Source organism: Arachis ipaensis, chromosome B2 (assembly GCF_059453495.1).
Source record: "Arachis ipaensis isolate K30076 ecotype BB chromosome B2, ASM5945349v1, whole genome shotgun sequence".
Classification (NCBI taxonomy): Eukaryota; Viridiplantae; Streptophyta; class Magnoliopsida; order Fabales; family Fabaceae; genus Arachis; species Arachis ipaensis.
In genome coordinates, this window is record NC_142437.1 from 37,637,026 (window position 1) to 37,651,650 (window position 14,625).

General features: G+C 41.4%; 1 non-coding gene across 1 annotated transcript; it reads right to left on the reverse strand.

Moving 5' to 3' along the window:
* Window positions 1–9,497: 9,497 nt before the first annotated feature.
* On the reverse strand, window positions 9,498–9,605 carry LOC148573629 (small nucleolar RNA R71). Its single transcript, XR_015906843.1, has one exon. It is a non-coding gene; the product is annotated as a small nucleolar RNA R71 (small nucleolar RNA).
* Between the last annotated feature and the right edge of the window lie 5,020 nt (window positions 9,606–14,625).

Genomic DNA, 14,625 nt, shown 5'->3' on the forward strand with positions numbered 1-14,625 from the left:
GGGCATGAGGCCCCAAGATAAGAACACATTGGAAAGTGCTAGCAATGGGTCTATGAAAAAGTACAAGACCACTGATGAGGCATGGCAATTGATCAGCGACTTAGCTGAATCTACTAGGAATCACAGGCAAAAACAAGGCCACGCAAAAGCCGTTGCAAAAGTATCCTCTAGCAGAGAGACTGCTGCTTTAACTCAGAGTATCTGTGAAATGACCAACTTGCTGAAGCAGATGCAATTAAATCAACAACAAGTTCAGCAAGCTCAACCTTCTCCAATACAGCAAAACCAACAGTTAGTCCCACAAAGAATTTGCGGAATTTGTGCTGATTATAGCCATTATACTGATGAATGTCCGCAGCTCCAGCAGGAAGACAACACCGTGGCAGCCACTCATAACTTCTATGACCGCCCCAACCAAGGGTACAATCAAAGTGGCAATTACAACTATGGGTGGCAGGACAATTCTAACCAGAATTGGAGGGACAACAAAAACAGAGGAGGCAGAGATAATCAGGGAAATCAGAGGTGGAATAACAACAACAATAGACAGCAGAACCAGTACCAGCCTTACAGAGTACCTCACCTGAGGCAATCCCAAGGACCACAGAATACCCAACAGCAAACCTCTCAAACTACCTATCCTTCGTCTTCTGTGAATGATGACTTACTACAATCTATTGATCGGAGACAGTAGACCATAGAAAATAATATTAATGCCACTCTAAATGGTCTGAACACTACTTTGCAAGCTCTTGTCTCCCAGATTTGAATAACTCCAATAACCATCCTTTGAGCTCCAGTGGAATTTTCTCTCAACCATTACCCAATCCCAAGGGTGGTATTAATGCCATCACCCTAAGGTCTGGAACCATACTGCAGGAGAGGACTCAGGAGGAGCCAAGCCCACCAGAACACACCTCAGCTGAAGAGGTAGTGGAAATAGAAGATGTTGAAGAGGAAGAAGACATACAAGACATAGCTGAAAAAGAAGAAGCTCAACCACAGGAGGAAGCATCAAAAGGCGTAGACACTGCAGAAGACACTACTCCTATTCCATTTCCACAACTTGCAAGGAAGCCCAGGAAGCAGCTGGAACCTGATCTAAAAATGGTAGAGATATTCAAAAAGGTTGAGGTAACTGTTCCTCTATTTGATGTTATTCAACAGGTACCTAAGTATGCAAAGTTTCTAAAAGATTTATGTATACATAAGGACAAAATTAATGAATTAGAAACTATTCCTTTAGGAAGTTCTATATCTGCTTTAATGGGTGGTTTACCTGAAAAGTGTAGTGACCCAGGTCCTTGTATGGTTAATTGTAATATTGGTGGTGTAGTATTTTCTAATTGCATGTGTGATTTAGGAGCATGTGTGAGTATAATGCCTTTGTCTATATATGATATTTTGAGGCTTCCCCCTTAAAAAGGTCGGCAGCTCGTTTTGTGTTAGCAGATAAAAGCATTATTACAGTGGTTGGAGTTGCTGAAGATGTATTAGTGGGCATTAAGGGACTCATGTTCCCCACTGACTTTTATATCCTGGAAATGCCCCAAAATGACTCAGAGAAGCCATCATCAATCCTACTCGGAAGGCCATTCCTGAAGACCTCAAGGTTTAAATTAGATGCTTTTTCAGGAACATACTCTTTTGAAATAGATGGCAGAGTAGTAATCTTCAATCTGAATGGAGTTCTGAAGCATCCTCCAGAGGATCACTCTATCGTCCAGTGTGACATTATAGATGAAACTGTGGCTGAAGTCCATCAGGAGGAATTTGAAGAGAAGCACGCAGGACAAGGTCTAAGTGTGGAGACATTCTCAGAGGACAATGATAGCACTCTACCACTGTTACCAGCTCCAGACAACCCAGAGCCTGACCGTGATCAAAAGTTAGAATTAAAACCCCTTCCTCCACACCTCAAATATGCTTACCTTGAAGATGGGCAGAGGTTTCCAATTATCATTGCAAGGGAACTTACTTCTCCACAAGAAGAGCAGTTACTTAGTGTGCTGAGGAGGCACAAGAAGGCAATTGGTTAGAGTTTGGCAGACATAGTAGGCATAAATCCTCAGGTCTGTGAGCATAGAATATTTTTAGAAGAGGGAGCAAGACCTGTTCGTCAACCCCAGAGGAGACTGAACCCTACTATCTTAGAGGTTGTCAAAAAGGAAGTGACCAGACTACTAGAGGTAGATATCATCTACCCCATCTCAGACAGTGAATGGGTAAGCCCAGTACAAGTGGTGCCAAAGAAGTCTGGAGTCACTGCCGTAAGGATCACTATCCTCTTCCATTCATTGATCAAATGCTGGATCGCCTGTCAGGTGAATCGCATTATTCTTTTTTAGATGGTTACACAGGTTATTTCCAGATTCATATAGCTCCTGAGGATCAGGAAAAGACCACTTTTACGTGTCCTTTTAGGACTTATGCTTACAAGAGAATGCCCTTTGGCTTGTGCAATGCACCAGCTACTTTCCAAAGGTGTATGATGAGTCTTTTCTCTGATCTTATTGAGGACTGTATGGAGGTTTTTATGGATGATTTTAGTGTATACGGCGATTCCTTTAGCCTTTTCTTAGATGGATTATCTAGAGTATTAGATAGATGTGTCAGTACAAACCTTGTATTAAATTTTGAGAAATGTCACTTTATGGTAAAACAAGGTATTGTACAAGGACATGTTGTGTCTAATACTAGTATTTCTGTAGATCCAGCAAAGGTGGATGTTATTTCTAGTTTGTCTTACCCCTCTTCTGTGAGAGAAGTCCGTTCGTTCCTTGGCCATGCAGGTTTTTACAGGAGATTCATTAAGGACTTTAGTAAGGTAGCACTTTCCTTATCCAGGCTACTGCAGAAAGATATTGAGTTCGAGTTCAGTGAAAATTACAAACAAGCGTTTGATAAGCTGAAGACCGCCCTGACTCAAGCTCCAATTGTGAGAGGACTAGACTGGAGCCAACCATTTGAAATAATGTGTGATGCTTCCAACCATGCCGTATGAGCAGCACTGGCTCAGCGTGAAGGTAAGGATCCTTTTGTTATTGCTTATGTGTCTAAAACTTTAGATGCCGCTCAGTCCAATTACACTACTACTGAGAAAGAGCTTCTTTCTATTGTTTTTGATCTGGATAAATTCCGAGCCTATTTACTTGGTATTAAAGTAGTAGTGTATTCAGACCACGCAGCTCTAAAGTATTTATTAGCTAAAAAGGAATCCAAACCAAGGCTTATACGTTGGATACTGCTATTACAAGAATTTGATTTGGAAATTAAGGACAGGAGTGGTAACCAGAATTTAGTGGCAGACCACTTGAGTCGCCTTGAACATATTACAAATGACTCCACTCCTATAGCTGATAATTTCCCATTTGATAACCTGCAAGCAGTATCTGAGATAGTCCCTTGGTATGCCCCTGTAGCTAATTATCTAGTTAGCCGCACCTTTCCTCCAAACTTTTCTAAGCATCAAAGAGACAAGCTGAAAAGTGAGTCTAAATTTTATATATGGGATGACCCATATTTATGGAATGTGGCGCTGACCAGGTAATTAGATGGTGTGTGCCTCAATCAAAATTCCAGTCCATCCTAGAGGCCTGTCACTCATCTGAGAGTGAAGGACATTTTGGCCCTCAAAGAACTGCTAGAAAAATCTTAGACTATAGATTCTGGTGGCCTACTCTTTTTAGAGACGCTGCTGAATTTTGTTGATCTTGTTTCCCATGCTAGAAATTTGGTAATATATCCAAGAGGGATAAGATGCCTCAACAAATTATGCTTTTCTATGAAATTTTTTATTTTTGGGGCATTGACTTCATGGGTCCATTTCCAAATTCTAATGGTTATTTTTATATATTGTTAGCTGTAGATTATGTTTCCAAATGGGTGGAAGCAATTCCTACCCACACTGATGATGCTAACACTGTTGTTTCCTTTGTGAGAAACCACATTATTTGTCGTTTTGGATCACCACGAGCAATCGTGAGCGATCAAGGCACCCATTTTTGTAACAGGAGACTAATATGATTAATGAAGAAGCATGGGATAATTCATAAGGTTGCAACAGCATACCACCCTCAGACTAATGGGCAAGCCGAGGTGTCAAACAGAGAAATAAAGTGTATCTTGCAGAAGATAGTCAAACCTCATAGAAGAGAATGGAGCACCAGGCTACAAGATGCACTTTGGGCGTACAGAACCGCATACAAAACACCCATTGGGATGAGTCCTTTCCGCTTAGTTTATGGAAAAGCTTGTCATCTCCCTGTTGAAGTAGAGCACAAAGCCTTCTGGGCAGTAAAGGAGTGCAACATGGGAATTGAGAAAGCCGGAGCTGAAAGGAAATTGCAACTGCAAGAATTGGAAAGCCTTCGCCTGGAAGCTTATGAGAACTCAAGACTATACAAGGAGAAGATGAAGGCTGTGCATGATCAGCACATCAGGAGGAAAGAGTTCCAACCTGGGGATTTGGTCCTCCTTTACAAATCTCGACTGAGGCTCATGCCGGACAAGTTGAGATCAAGATGGGAAGGTCCATACAGAGTAGAGAAGGCCGAAGTACGGAGTTTATCACCTAAGCCATCCTTCAAGCTCTGAACTTATCAAAGTTAATGGACATCGTTTAAAGCTGTAACATGGTGAGTAGCTGAAGAAAAACAAGGAGCTCGAGATCTTCCTCTTGGAAGATCCCCACATAGCCGAAGACTGAGCTAGTGGAGCGTCCAACTTACGGACATTAAAGCAAAGTGCTAGGTGGGAGACAACCCACCATGGTATGATCGTTCTTTTCCTTATTTTTAATTTTCTTATTCAATAACTCTTCTCTTTATTAGTACATTTCGTGCATCTGCATTTGCATATTTTTATTTAAAAAAAATTGTTACGTGACGCGACCACATCATTGACGCGTCCGCGTCGCAAGGAGATGGGAGAAAATAATAAACGAATAGAGAGTCATGCAGGAGCGTGGCTGGAGGTGTGCCCGTGGCACAAATCGTCCCACGCGACAACGTCACTGACGCGTCCGCGTCAAAAGGGAATATCGGCTTCAGCACTTACCATGGAGGCTCGCGTATGGGCACAGATCATGTCCCATTACGTCTTTCCGAGCACTCACGAATCATCCTTCACTGCGGGCATGGCCGTTCTTCTATGGTGCATCCTTACAGACTAACTTCTGAATCTACCTAGACATATCCGGAATGCCATGGGACACGTACAAATCACGGGCAACTTACCTTTCCCCGTCCTGGTCTCAGATCTTGTCTCAGCAGCCGTAGTCTCCTACAGAGCTGGGGACACCAAAGCTATACTTCCACGGGATGATCAATACGTCCCTAATGGGAAACATATCAGACCTCCAACCGCCACTATCAGCCAGCCTACTGAACTAGTTGAAGATATTCCTTCTTCAACACGACAAGCACCTACTACAGACCAATTGCTCCAGCAGATACTTGCAACGTTGGATCGGCAGGAACAGAAAGCTAAGATGAGAGAGCGCCGTAACAAGCGCCGATTTACATACCTCAAGGAGCTGCTTTTGGGAAAATTCAAGGACTCAGACACCCCGGACTCCACTTCCTTTACCAGCACAGGGAGCCATGATGGCCCCGACAATGGAGATACTGCTACCAACCCACCTTTGTTCCTGACAGATGGCAACGAGGACGGTGCAAAGCCTTAAGTTTGGGGAGGTCGGTCAGTACCTAACTTCCGGAGGTAATTTCTCTTCCCTAACACCAATAAATTAAGATACTTAGTTAGTTTTTCTTTTGCAGAATAGGATAAATTGCATAGTAATAGATTAGTTGCATGCATGTTCTGCTTGATTAAAAAGACAATAAGTTTCTTCTAAGACCCTATCTTTGGAACAAAATTTCACTAATTTTAATTAAAACTTTTATGTTAAATTTGCTTGAAATTGTATTCGGAACATGATTTTTGAGCTAAAGAACACACAACCTGTGAGATTTGAGCCTTTATGAATGGTTACATTATTTAACCATAATTGTTTTATTTATGTGTGTTTACTTCTCTATAATTGTAATCTATATTTTGTTTCATCCCATATGTCCAATGTTTATTATATTTATATGTTTGCATATGATTGAGGCCATTATTTGTTTAGCCCACTTATCCAAATTAAGCCTACCCCTTTCAATTTCCTTTGTTAGCCACTTTGAGCCTTTAAATCCCATTTGTTTTATATTTTACCACATTACTAGTCTTAAGCGGAAAAACAATTATATATCTGATGCCAGGGCATTTTGGCCAGTTTCACTGACCTTTTCTTTACTGTTTTTAAAGTAGTTTCATGCATTTTCTTAGAAAATAAGCTAGTTTTGGGTAGATATTCACTTACATCTTGATTCAAGCATACATTGTGCACTTTACATGATTTCATGAGAATTTTGTATGAATTTAATGACAAATTGGATGTTGCATTTCCCATGACTTGGATTAGAACTTTGATGCACTTTATTGCTTGATTTCAGGACAAAAGAAGCAAGGAAGAACCACGTTAGCAGCCACGTTAATCTAACTAACGTGACCTCTAACGTGGAATGGGAGCTAACTTGCAAAGTTAATGAGAAAAGTAATCGCCAATAACGCCCTCGAAGCCATCATAGCCCACGTTAAGAGTCACGTTAACTTAGTTAACGTGAACTCTAACGTGGAAGAAGATAATAAGGCCAACGTTAGTGACACTCTCCTTTGTCACTAACGTTGGACCAAGCTCATAATTGGCCACGTTAGTTGCCACGTTAACTTAGTTAACGTGGCTTCTAACGTTAAGAAGCAAAAGGGAAGCCAACGTTAGTGACATTCACCTTTGTCACTAACGTTGGCCAAGCTTCCATAAGCCACGTTAACTCCCACGTTAACTTAGTTAACGTGGAAGCTAACGTGGAGAGAGCAATTGGTCGCCAACGTTAGTAACACTTACCTTTGTCACTAACGTTGCGGTGAACCACCAAGAGCCACCATGAGCAACGTTAACTCCCACGTTAACTTAGTTAACGTGGAAGCTAACGTGGAAAAAGAGGTAATGAGCCAACGTTAGTGACACTCACCTTTGTCACTAACGTTGGAGATGGCTAGCATGACTACGTTAGAAGCCACATTAACTTAGTTAACGTGGACTCTAACGTGAGAAAGAGGGGCACATTGGAATGTTATTGACAAAGGTAAGTGTCACTAACGTTCTCGAAGGATTGGCAAGCTTACGTTAAGAGCCACGTTAACTAAGTTAACGTGGACTCTAACGTAGGGAAGGGGGAGGTTTATCAACGTTATTAGGAAAGGTAAGTCCCAATAACGTGTGCGAAGGACCAAAAGTCAACGTTAGTGGTAACGTTTGTGCCACTAACGTTGAGGTTAACGTGGCTCATACTTGGGTGAGCAACGTTAGTGAAAAAGGTGATTGTCACTAACGTTCTCGAACCCACACTTTCACTTAACGTTAACACCACTAACGTCCTGAGCTAAAAGTCCCTGCCTACTTCACACTTTTTCTCTGCAAGCAAAGCTAAGCCCAATGATGAAGATAACTGCTTCAAAATCAGGATCCAAAAGCCCATACCCAAGACTTGAAGAGCCAACTAGAAGATCAGAAGAGTAGTATATATAGGAGTAACTTTGAATTAGTTTGGAGAGCTGGAAACTTTAGGGAGCCTTTGGCCTAGAATTACTCTTTGTATTTTACTTTCTCTGCACTTCTAGTTTACTTTCAGCATGTATTCTCCATCTTCGTCTTCATTTTCCAGAGCTATGAACAACTAAACCCCTTTCATTGGGTTAGGGAGCTCTATTGTAATTTGATGGATCAATTTTAGTTTTCATTCTCCTTCTTCTATCTTTTCTCTTGATTTTACTAGAAAGCTTTCGATCTTCATCCAATTGGGTAGTTATCTTGGAAAAGAAGCTATTCATACTTGGATCTCATCTGAACCTTGAAAGAGGAATGAAGGGATCATGCTAGAAATGCTTTCTCATGCTGGACTAAATTGGGTGTGGATAGATATGTGACTATAATCCTTCTAATACTTGATTTTGGAAATGCATGTGGTATAATCAGTGACCATACTTCATCTCTTCTCATGAGCAATTGACCAAGGAATTGGCTATTGATCAAGATTTGAGAGATTGAATTACAAGGAATTGTAATTCGATCACTTAAGATTGCCAAGGAGATCAATGAATGCATTGATTGAGGAAGAGATGAAAATGAACTTGATCTGGAGAATGCAACATCTCCTGAGCCCAATGAACTCCCCATTTCTAATCTTACCCATTCTCTTTAATTTCTGCCATTTACTTTTATGAGCAATTATCCCATTCCCATTTAAGATTCTGCAATTTACTTTCCGCCATTTACATTCAGCTCTTTATTTCCAGCATTTACTGTTTCTGCCATTTACTTTCCCGCCATTTAATTTTCTGCAATTCTCAACTCAAATTCTGATTCGTTCAACTAGAACATTCCTCTAATTAAAGTTGCTTGATCAATCAATCTCTGTGGGATTCGACCTCACTCTATTGTGAGTTTTTACTTAACGACGAATTCGGTACACTTGCCGAAGGAAATTTGTTGCAAGACAAGTTTTCCGCGTATCAAGTTTATGGCGCCGTTGCCGGGGATTGATTTTGAATCAACAATGATTAAATTGGAGGATAACTAGATTAAGAATTTTTAGTTTGTTTGATTTAATTTTCTGTTTGAGTAATTTACTTTCAATTTTAGTTAATTTCTTCCCCTCCCCCTACTTTTTCGTTTTTTTTAGTTATTTACAATTCAGTTGACTGACCCACTAACTGTTTGATATATTGCATCATTCACACTAACAGTAATTCTAACAGAAATATTTCCTGTATCTATTTTCCTTGCTTGTGCTTTGTTGGTTGTATGACAGGGAGAAAAAGCGGGGCTTCAACTTCCTTTGATTCAGAACCTGAGAGGACCTTCCTTAGATTAAGGAGGGAAGCAAGAGAAAAACGAGTAGTGGGTGCCGAGGAAGAGGAGGAATACTTTGAACCAAACACGGAAGAAAACATGGAAAACCATCATGAAGAAGAGGCTCACAACCATGGTAGAGAAGGTCGAGCAAATCATGCTGGGGAGGAGAGAAGAGTTTTAGGCTCTTACATCAATCCAAACCCAGGAAACTGTGGAAGTAGCATTCAAAAGCCGACGATCCATGCCAATAATTTTGAACTAAAACCGCAGCTCATCACCCATGTTCAGAACAACTGTTCGTTCGTTCGGAGGAGTCCAAGAAGACCCCAATCAACATCTAACCATCTTCCTGAGGATATGTGACACGGTGAAGTCTAATGGTGTTCATCCTGACGCCTATATACTGCTTTTATTACCATTCTCACTCAAGGATAAGGCAGCCAAGTGGCTGGAGTCTTTTCCGAAGGAGAGTTTAACAACTTGGAAAGATGTGGTGAACAAATATTTAGCCAGATTCTATCCTCCCCAAAGAATCAACAGGCTGAGAGCTGAGGTCCAAACTTTCAGGCAACAAGATGGTGAGACTCTGTATGAAGCATGGGAGAGGTTCAAGGACCTGACAAGGAGGTGTCCACCAGATATGTTTAATGAATGGGTGCAGCTACACATTTTCTATGAAGGCCTTTCTTATGAATCAAAGAAAGCAGTAGACCACTCATCCGGGGGATCTCTGAACAAGAAGAAGACCATTGAGGAGGCCATAGATGTCATTGAAACTGTAGCAGAAAATGACTATTTCTATGCTTCTGAAAGAGGGAACACTAGAGGAATGATGGAGCTAAACAATGTAGATGCTCTGCTGGCCCAAAATAAACTCATTACCAAGCAGCTGGCTGACCTCACCAAGAAGATGGAGAGGAACCAAGTAGCAGCAATCACGACTTCATCAATAACCCAAGAAGGAGTGAATGAAGAAGCAGAGGGTAGTCAGGAGCAAGCCAACTACATTGGGAATTCATCTAGGCAAAACCATGATCCATACTCCAAGACCTACAACCCTGGATGGAGGAATCACCCAAACTTTGGGTGGGGGAATCAACAAGATCAAGGCCAAGATCAGAGACGTCACAACCCCAACAATAATGCAGCTCACCAACAATTCACACAGAGAACATATCAACACCACCATAACAACACCTCTCCACATCCATATCAAAACCAAAATAACACTCCTCATCCTTCCACTTCTAATCCCAATCACCCATCATTTGATGACAGACTCTCAAGGATTGAGAATCTACTTGAAGGCATAGGCAAAGAGATTCAAGACAATAAGGCGTTCAAGGAGGAAGTGCGAGCAAATTTTAAGAACCAGGGAGACACCATCAAGAGGTTGGAATCTCAAGTAGGGTATCTCTCTGAGCAGATTCTCAAACCTACAGATGGATTTCCAAGTGACACAAAAAAAATCCGAGAGGAGAAACAAAGAAAGTAAGATGAAAAGATTGCAAGATGGTCACTATAAGTGATAAGGAGACTGAGGACAAGCCAAACAAGCCGTCAGAACAACCTGGAGATACCTCAGCAAAGGAGAAGGAAAAAGATCACCAAGAACCAAAAATCTCACAACAGGAGCTGTTGAGACTCTATGCACCCTTTCCTCAACTACTCAATGGTGCTGTGGAGAAGAGAATATACTCAAGATTTCTTGACTTGTTTGCATCTCTGCATGTAAACATACCATTCATCAAGACCATCCAACAAATGCCTGCATACATCAAGTATATGATGGAACTGCTTCCCAGGAAAAGCTCACTCAAGGGAGGCCAAACTATAGTGATGAACAAGGAGTGCAGCGCCCTCATTCAACCAAAGTTGCCTACAAAAAGAAAGGACCTAGGGAGTTTTCACATACCATGTGCCATAGGAGAAACAATGTTTGATAGGGCACTCTGCGATTTGGGAGCAAGCATCAACTTAATACCCTTGTCCCTTGTGAAGAGGCTATAAATCAATGGGATAATACCCACAGATGTAGTCATCAGGCTGGCTGACAAAACTCAAAAACAAGCAATAGAAGTGGTGGAAAATGTGTTGGTAAAGGTTGGGAAATACTTCCTCCCAGCAAACTTTGTCATATTGGACATGGAAGAGAGTTACACTCACCCAATCATATTGGGAAGACCATTCCTAGCTACAGCCAGAGCACTCATAGATGTGGAGCGAGGGGAGCTAATTTTGAGGATCCATGATGAACAGCTCGCCTTCACTGTTTTCAAACACTCACAAGAAACAGATCAAGAGAACAAGGAACCAAGGAAGGATCACAGTGAGATACTGAAGGAAGAGATGAGTACTGAAGAACAACAAGCTCATCCGAAGATTCCCTTGGTTGATGGACAAGGAAACAAGCAGCTGTCACAGCTCAAGGAAAAGCTGGATGAACCTAAACCACCAGAGGCATGTTGGTACGCGGAATCGTGATTACACTTTAATTATGTACAATTCATTGCTCTTTCTTTCCCTGGAAATGGCGCCAAAAACATGATGCCAAGACCATGGTTCACAACTCCGTGTAACTGACTAGCAAGTGCACTGTGTCGTCCAAGTAATACCTTACGTGAGTAAGGGTCGAATCCCACGGAGATTGTTGGTATGAAGCAAGCTATGGTCACCTTGCAAATATCAGTTAGGCATATATAAAACAGTAATGGGTTTTCAAAAATAAATAATAGAATAGGGATAGAGGTACTTATGTAAATCATTGGTAGGAATTTCAGATAAGCGAATGGAGATGCTTTCGTTCCTCTGAACCTCTACTTTCCTGCTATCTTCATCCAATCAGTCTTACTCCTTTCCATGGCTGGCTTTATGTGATACATCACCACTGTCAATGGCTACTTTCGGTCATCTCTCGAGAAAATGATCCAATGCCCAATCACGGCATGGCTAATCGTCTGGAGGCATCACCCTTGTCAATGGCTTCATCTTATCCTCTCAGTGAAAATGGTCAACGCACCCTGTCACAGCACGGCTATTCATCTGTTGGTTCTCGATCATGCTGGAATAGGATTTACTATCCTTTTGCGTTTGTCACTAACGCCCCGCAATCGCGAGTTTGGAGCTCGTCACAGTCATTCATTCATTGAATCCTACTCGGAATACCACAGACAAGGTTTAGACCTTCCGGATTCTCTTGAATGCCACCATCATTCTAGCTTACACCACGAAGATTCTAGTTAGGAGATCTAAGAGATACTCATTCAGTCTAAGGTAGAACGGAAGTGGTTGTCAGGCACGCGTTCATAGGGAATGATGATGATTGTCACGTTCACCACATTCATATTAAAGTACGAATGAATATCTTAGAAGCAAAATAAGATGAATTGAATAGAAAATAGTAGTACTTTGCATTAATCTTTGAGGAACAGCAGAGCTCCACACCTTAATCTATGGAGTGTAGAAACTCTGCCGTTGAAAATACATAAGTGAAAGGTCCAGGCATGGCCGAATGGCCAGCCCCCATGGTCTAAGAACTATGCGTTCAAAGATTTTCTAAAGATTCAAAGATGTCAAATACAATAGTGAAATGTCCTATTTATAATAAACTAGCTACTAAGGTTTACAGAAGTAAGTAATTGATGCATAAATCCACTTCCGGGGCCCACTTGGTGTGTGCTTGGGCTGAGCTTGAGTGTTGCACGTGTAGAGGTCCTTCTTGGAGTTGAACGCCAGCTTTTGTGCCAGTTTGGGCGTTCAACTCTGGTTTTGGCTCCTTTTCTGGCGCTGGATGCCAGATTTAGGCAGAAAGCTGGCGTTGAATGCCAGTTTATGTCGTCTATTCTTGGCCAAAGTATGGACTATTATAGATTTCTGGAAAGCCCTGGATGTCTACTTTCCAACGCAATTGGAAGCGTGCCATTTCAAGTTCTGTAGCTCCAGAAACTCCACTTTGAGTGCAGGGAGGTCAGAATCCAACAGCATCAGCAGTCCTTCTTCAACCTCTGAATCTGATTTCTACTCAAGTCCCTCAATTTCAGCCAGAAAATACCTGAAATCACAGAAAAACACACAAACTCATAGTAAAGTCCAGAAATGTGAATTTAACATAAAAACTAATGAAAACATCCCTAAAAGTAACTAGATCCTACTAAAAACATACTAAAAACAATGCCAAAAAGCGTATAAATTATCCGCTCATCACATGTGAAGACAACATCAAAATTCCTTTAGAAGAAGAGGCCACAAAGAGTAAGACAACATCACAAGGAACAAAGAAGAAGGTACCAAGGAGGTGGAGGAACAAAAAGATCCCTACAGAGGACTTCTCTCCAGGGGATAAAGTGATCTCAGCTTACTTCCCAGATATCCCCCTGATCTCCCCACTGTGCCATCTCAGCTACCTAAGGTCTTCGCTATCAACAAAGTTCTCTCCTTGGAACATGTAGAGATCATTGATACAACTACTGGATATAGGTCTACTGCCAGAGGAGAAGACTTGAAGCACTATCGACCTCCCTGATGAAGGCGAAACGTCAAGCTAGTGACTCTAAAGAAGCGCTTCATGGGAGGCAACCCATGTTTTATATGCTTTTAGAAAAAAGTGAATAAGTCAATATTTATGAATTCCAACCCAAACTTGAGAAACACTTGGTGAAATCCTTATTATGCAATATATAGTGAAGAACAAGTTTGGTGTTCAAAGCATGCCAAGAAAGCATGAATGCAACTCAGAGCATGCTAGTCTTGGAGCTTTGAACAAAAACATTTCATCACAGTGCTCCAAACTAAGTTTGGTGTCACCCAAGGTGCCACGAATATGCATATAAGGATACACAGTTAGTTAGTTAGTTAGTTGGTGTTCATGAATAAACAATCTAATTCTTTTTCTTTATTATTCTAGCCGTAAAGTTTAAATTTTTTTCTTATGATATTGATTTTTTTTATATTATTTTTATAGGAAAAAGGAAAGGAGCATTGGAGAGGATTGATTGGACAATTAAATGAAGAAGGTTCGGCCACTTCATGAAGAGGGATTACACACTTGTTCTCAAAAGGGAACGCATTGGAAAATGTTGCCATGCAACATAGAAAAGAATGGGACCCTTGAAGACCGAGCAATTTCCATCATAAAGTGATGATCCTTGTCCTTTTTCCATGCACAACCCCAACCGTCCATCAAACAACCACTCCATCAATCCACACCCTACATTCACTCACAACCTCCCTATATAAGTGACCCTTGCTCCGTACCCCACCTTCACACTCCACGCCCAATCTTCACACCTCTCCCTTTCGGAACCAAGCACTTCCTATCCCATTAAAAACATTCCCAGTCACTCCCTTCATTACACTCAACCCTAAACAGCCAAAAGTCTCCACACCCTTACCACCTTCACACATTAACTCTCATTCATGGCATCTTCGAGCTCTAAAAGAAAGAAAGGAAAGGAACCTATGGAGCAACACCCGTATGATGAAAAGAGATTTAGAAGCTTGCACCATGCATTACAATACGGGTGGATGGTGGATAAGGAGATCATTTATGAGCTGGGATTTCAAGTTAGGAAAACTGAGTGTCCCGAAATCACAAAGGAGGTAGAAAAGAGAAGATGGGAGCTCTTCACTGATCCGGTCATTAAGGTGAATGTAAATCTTGTAAGAGA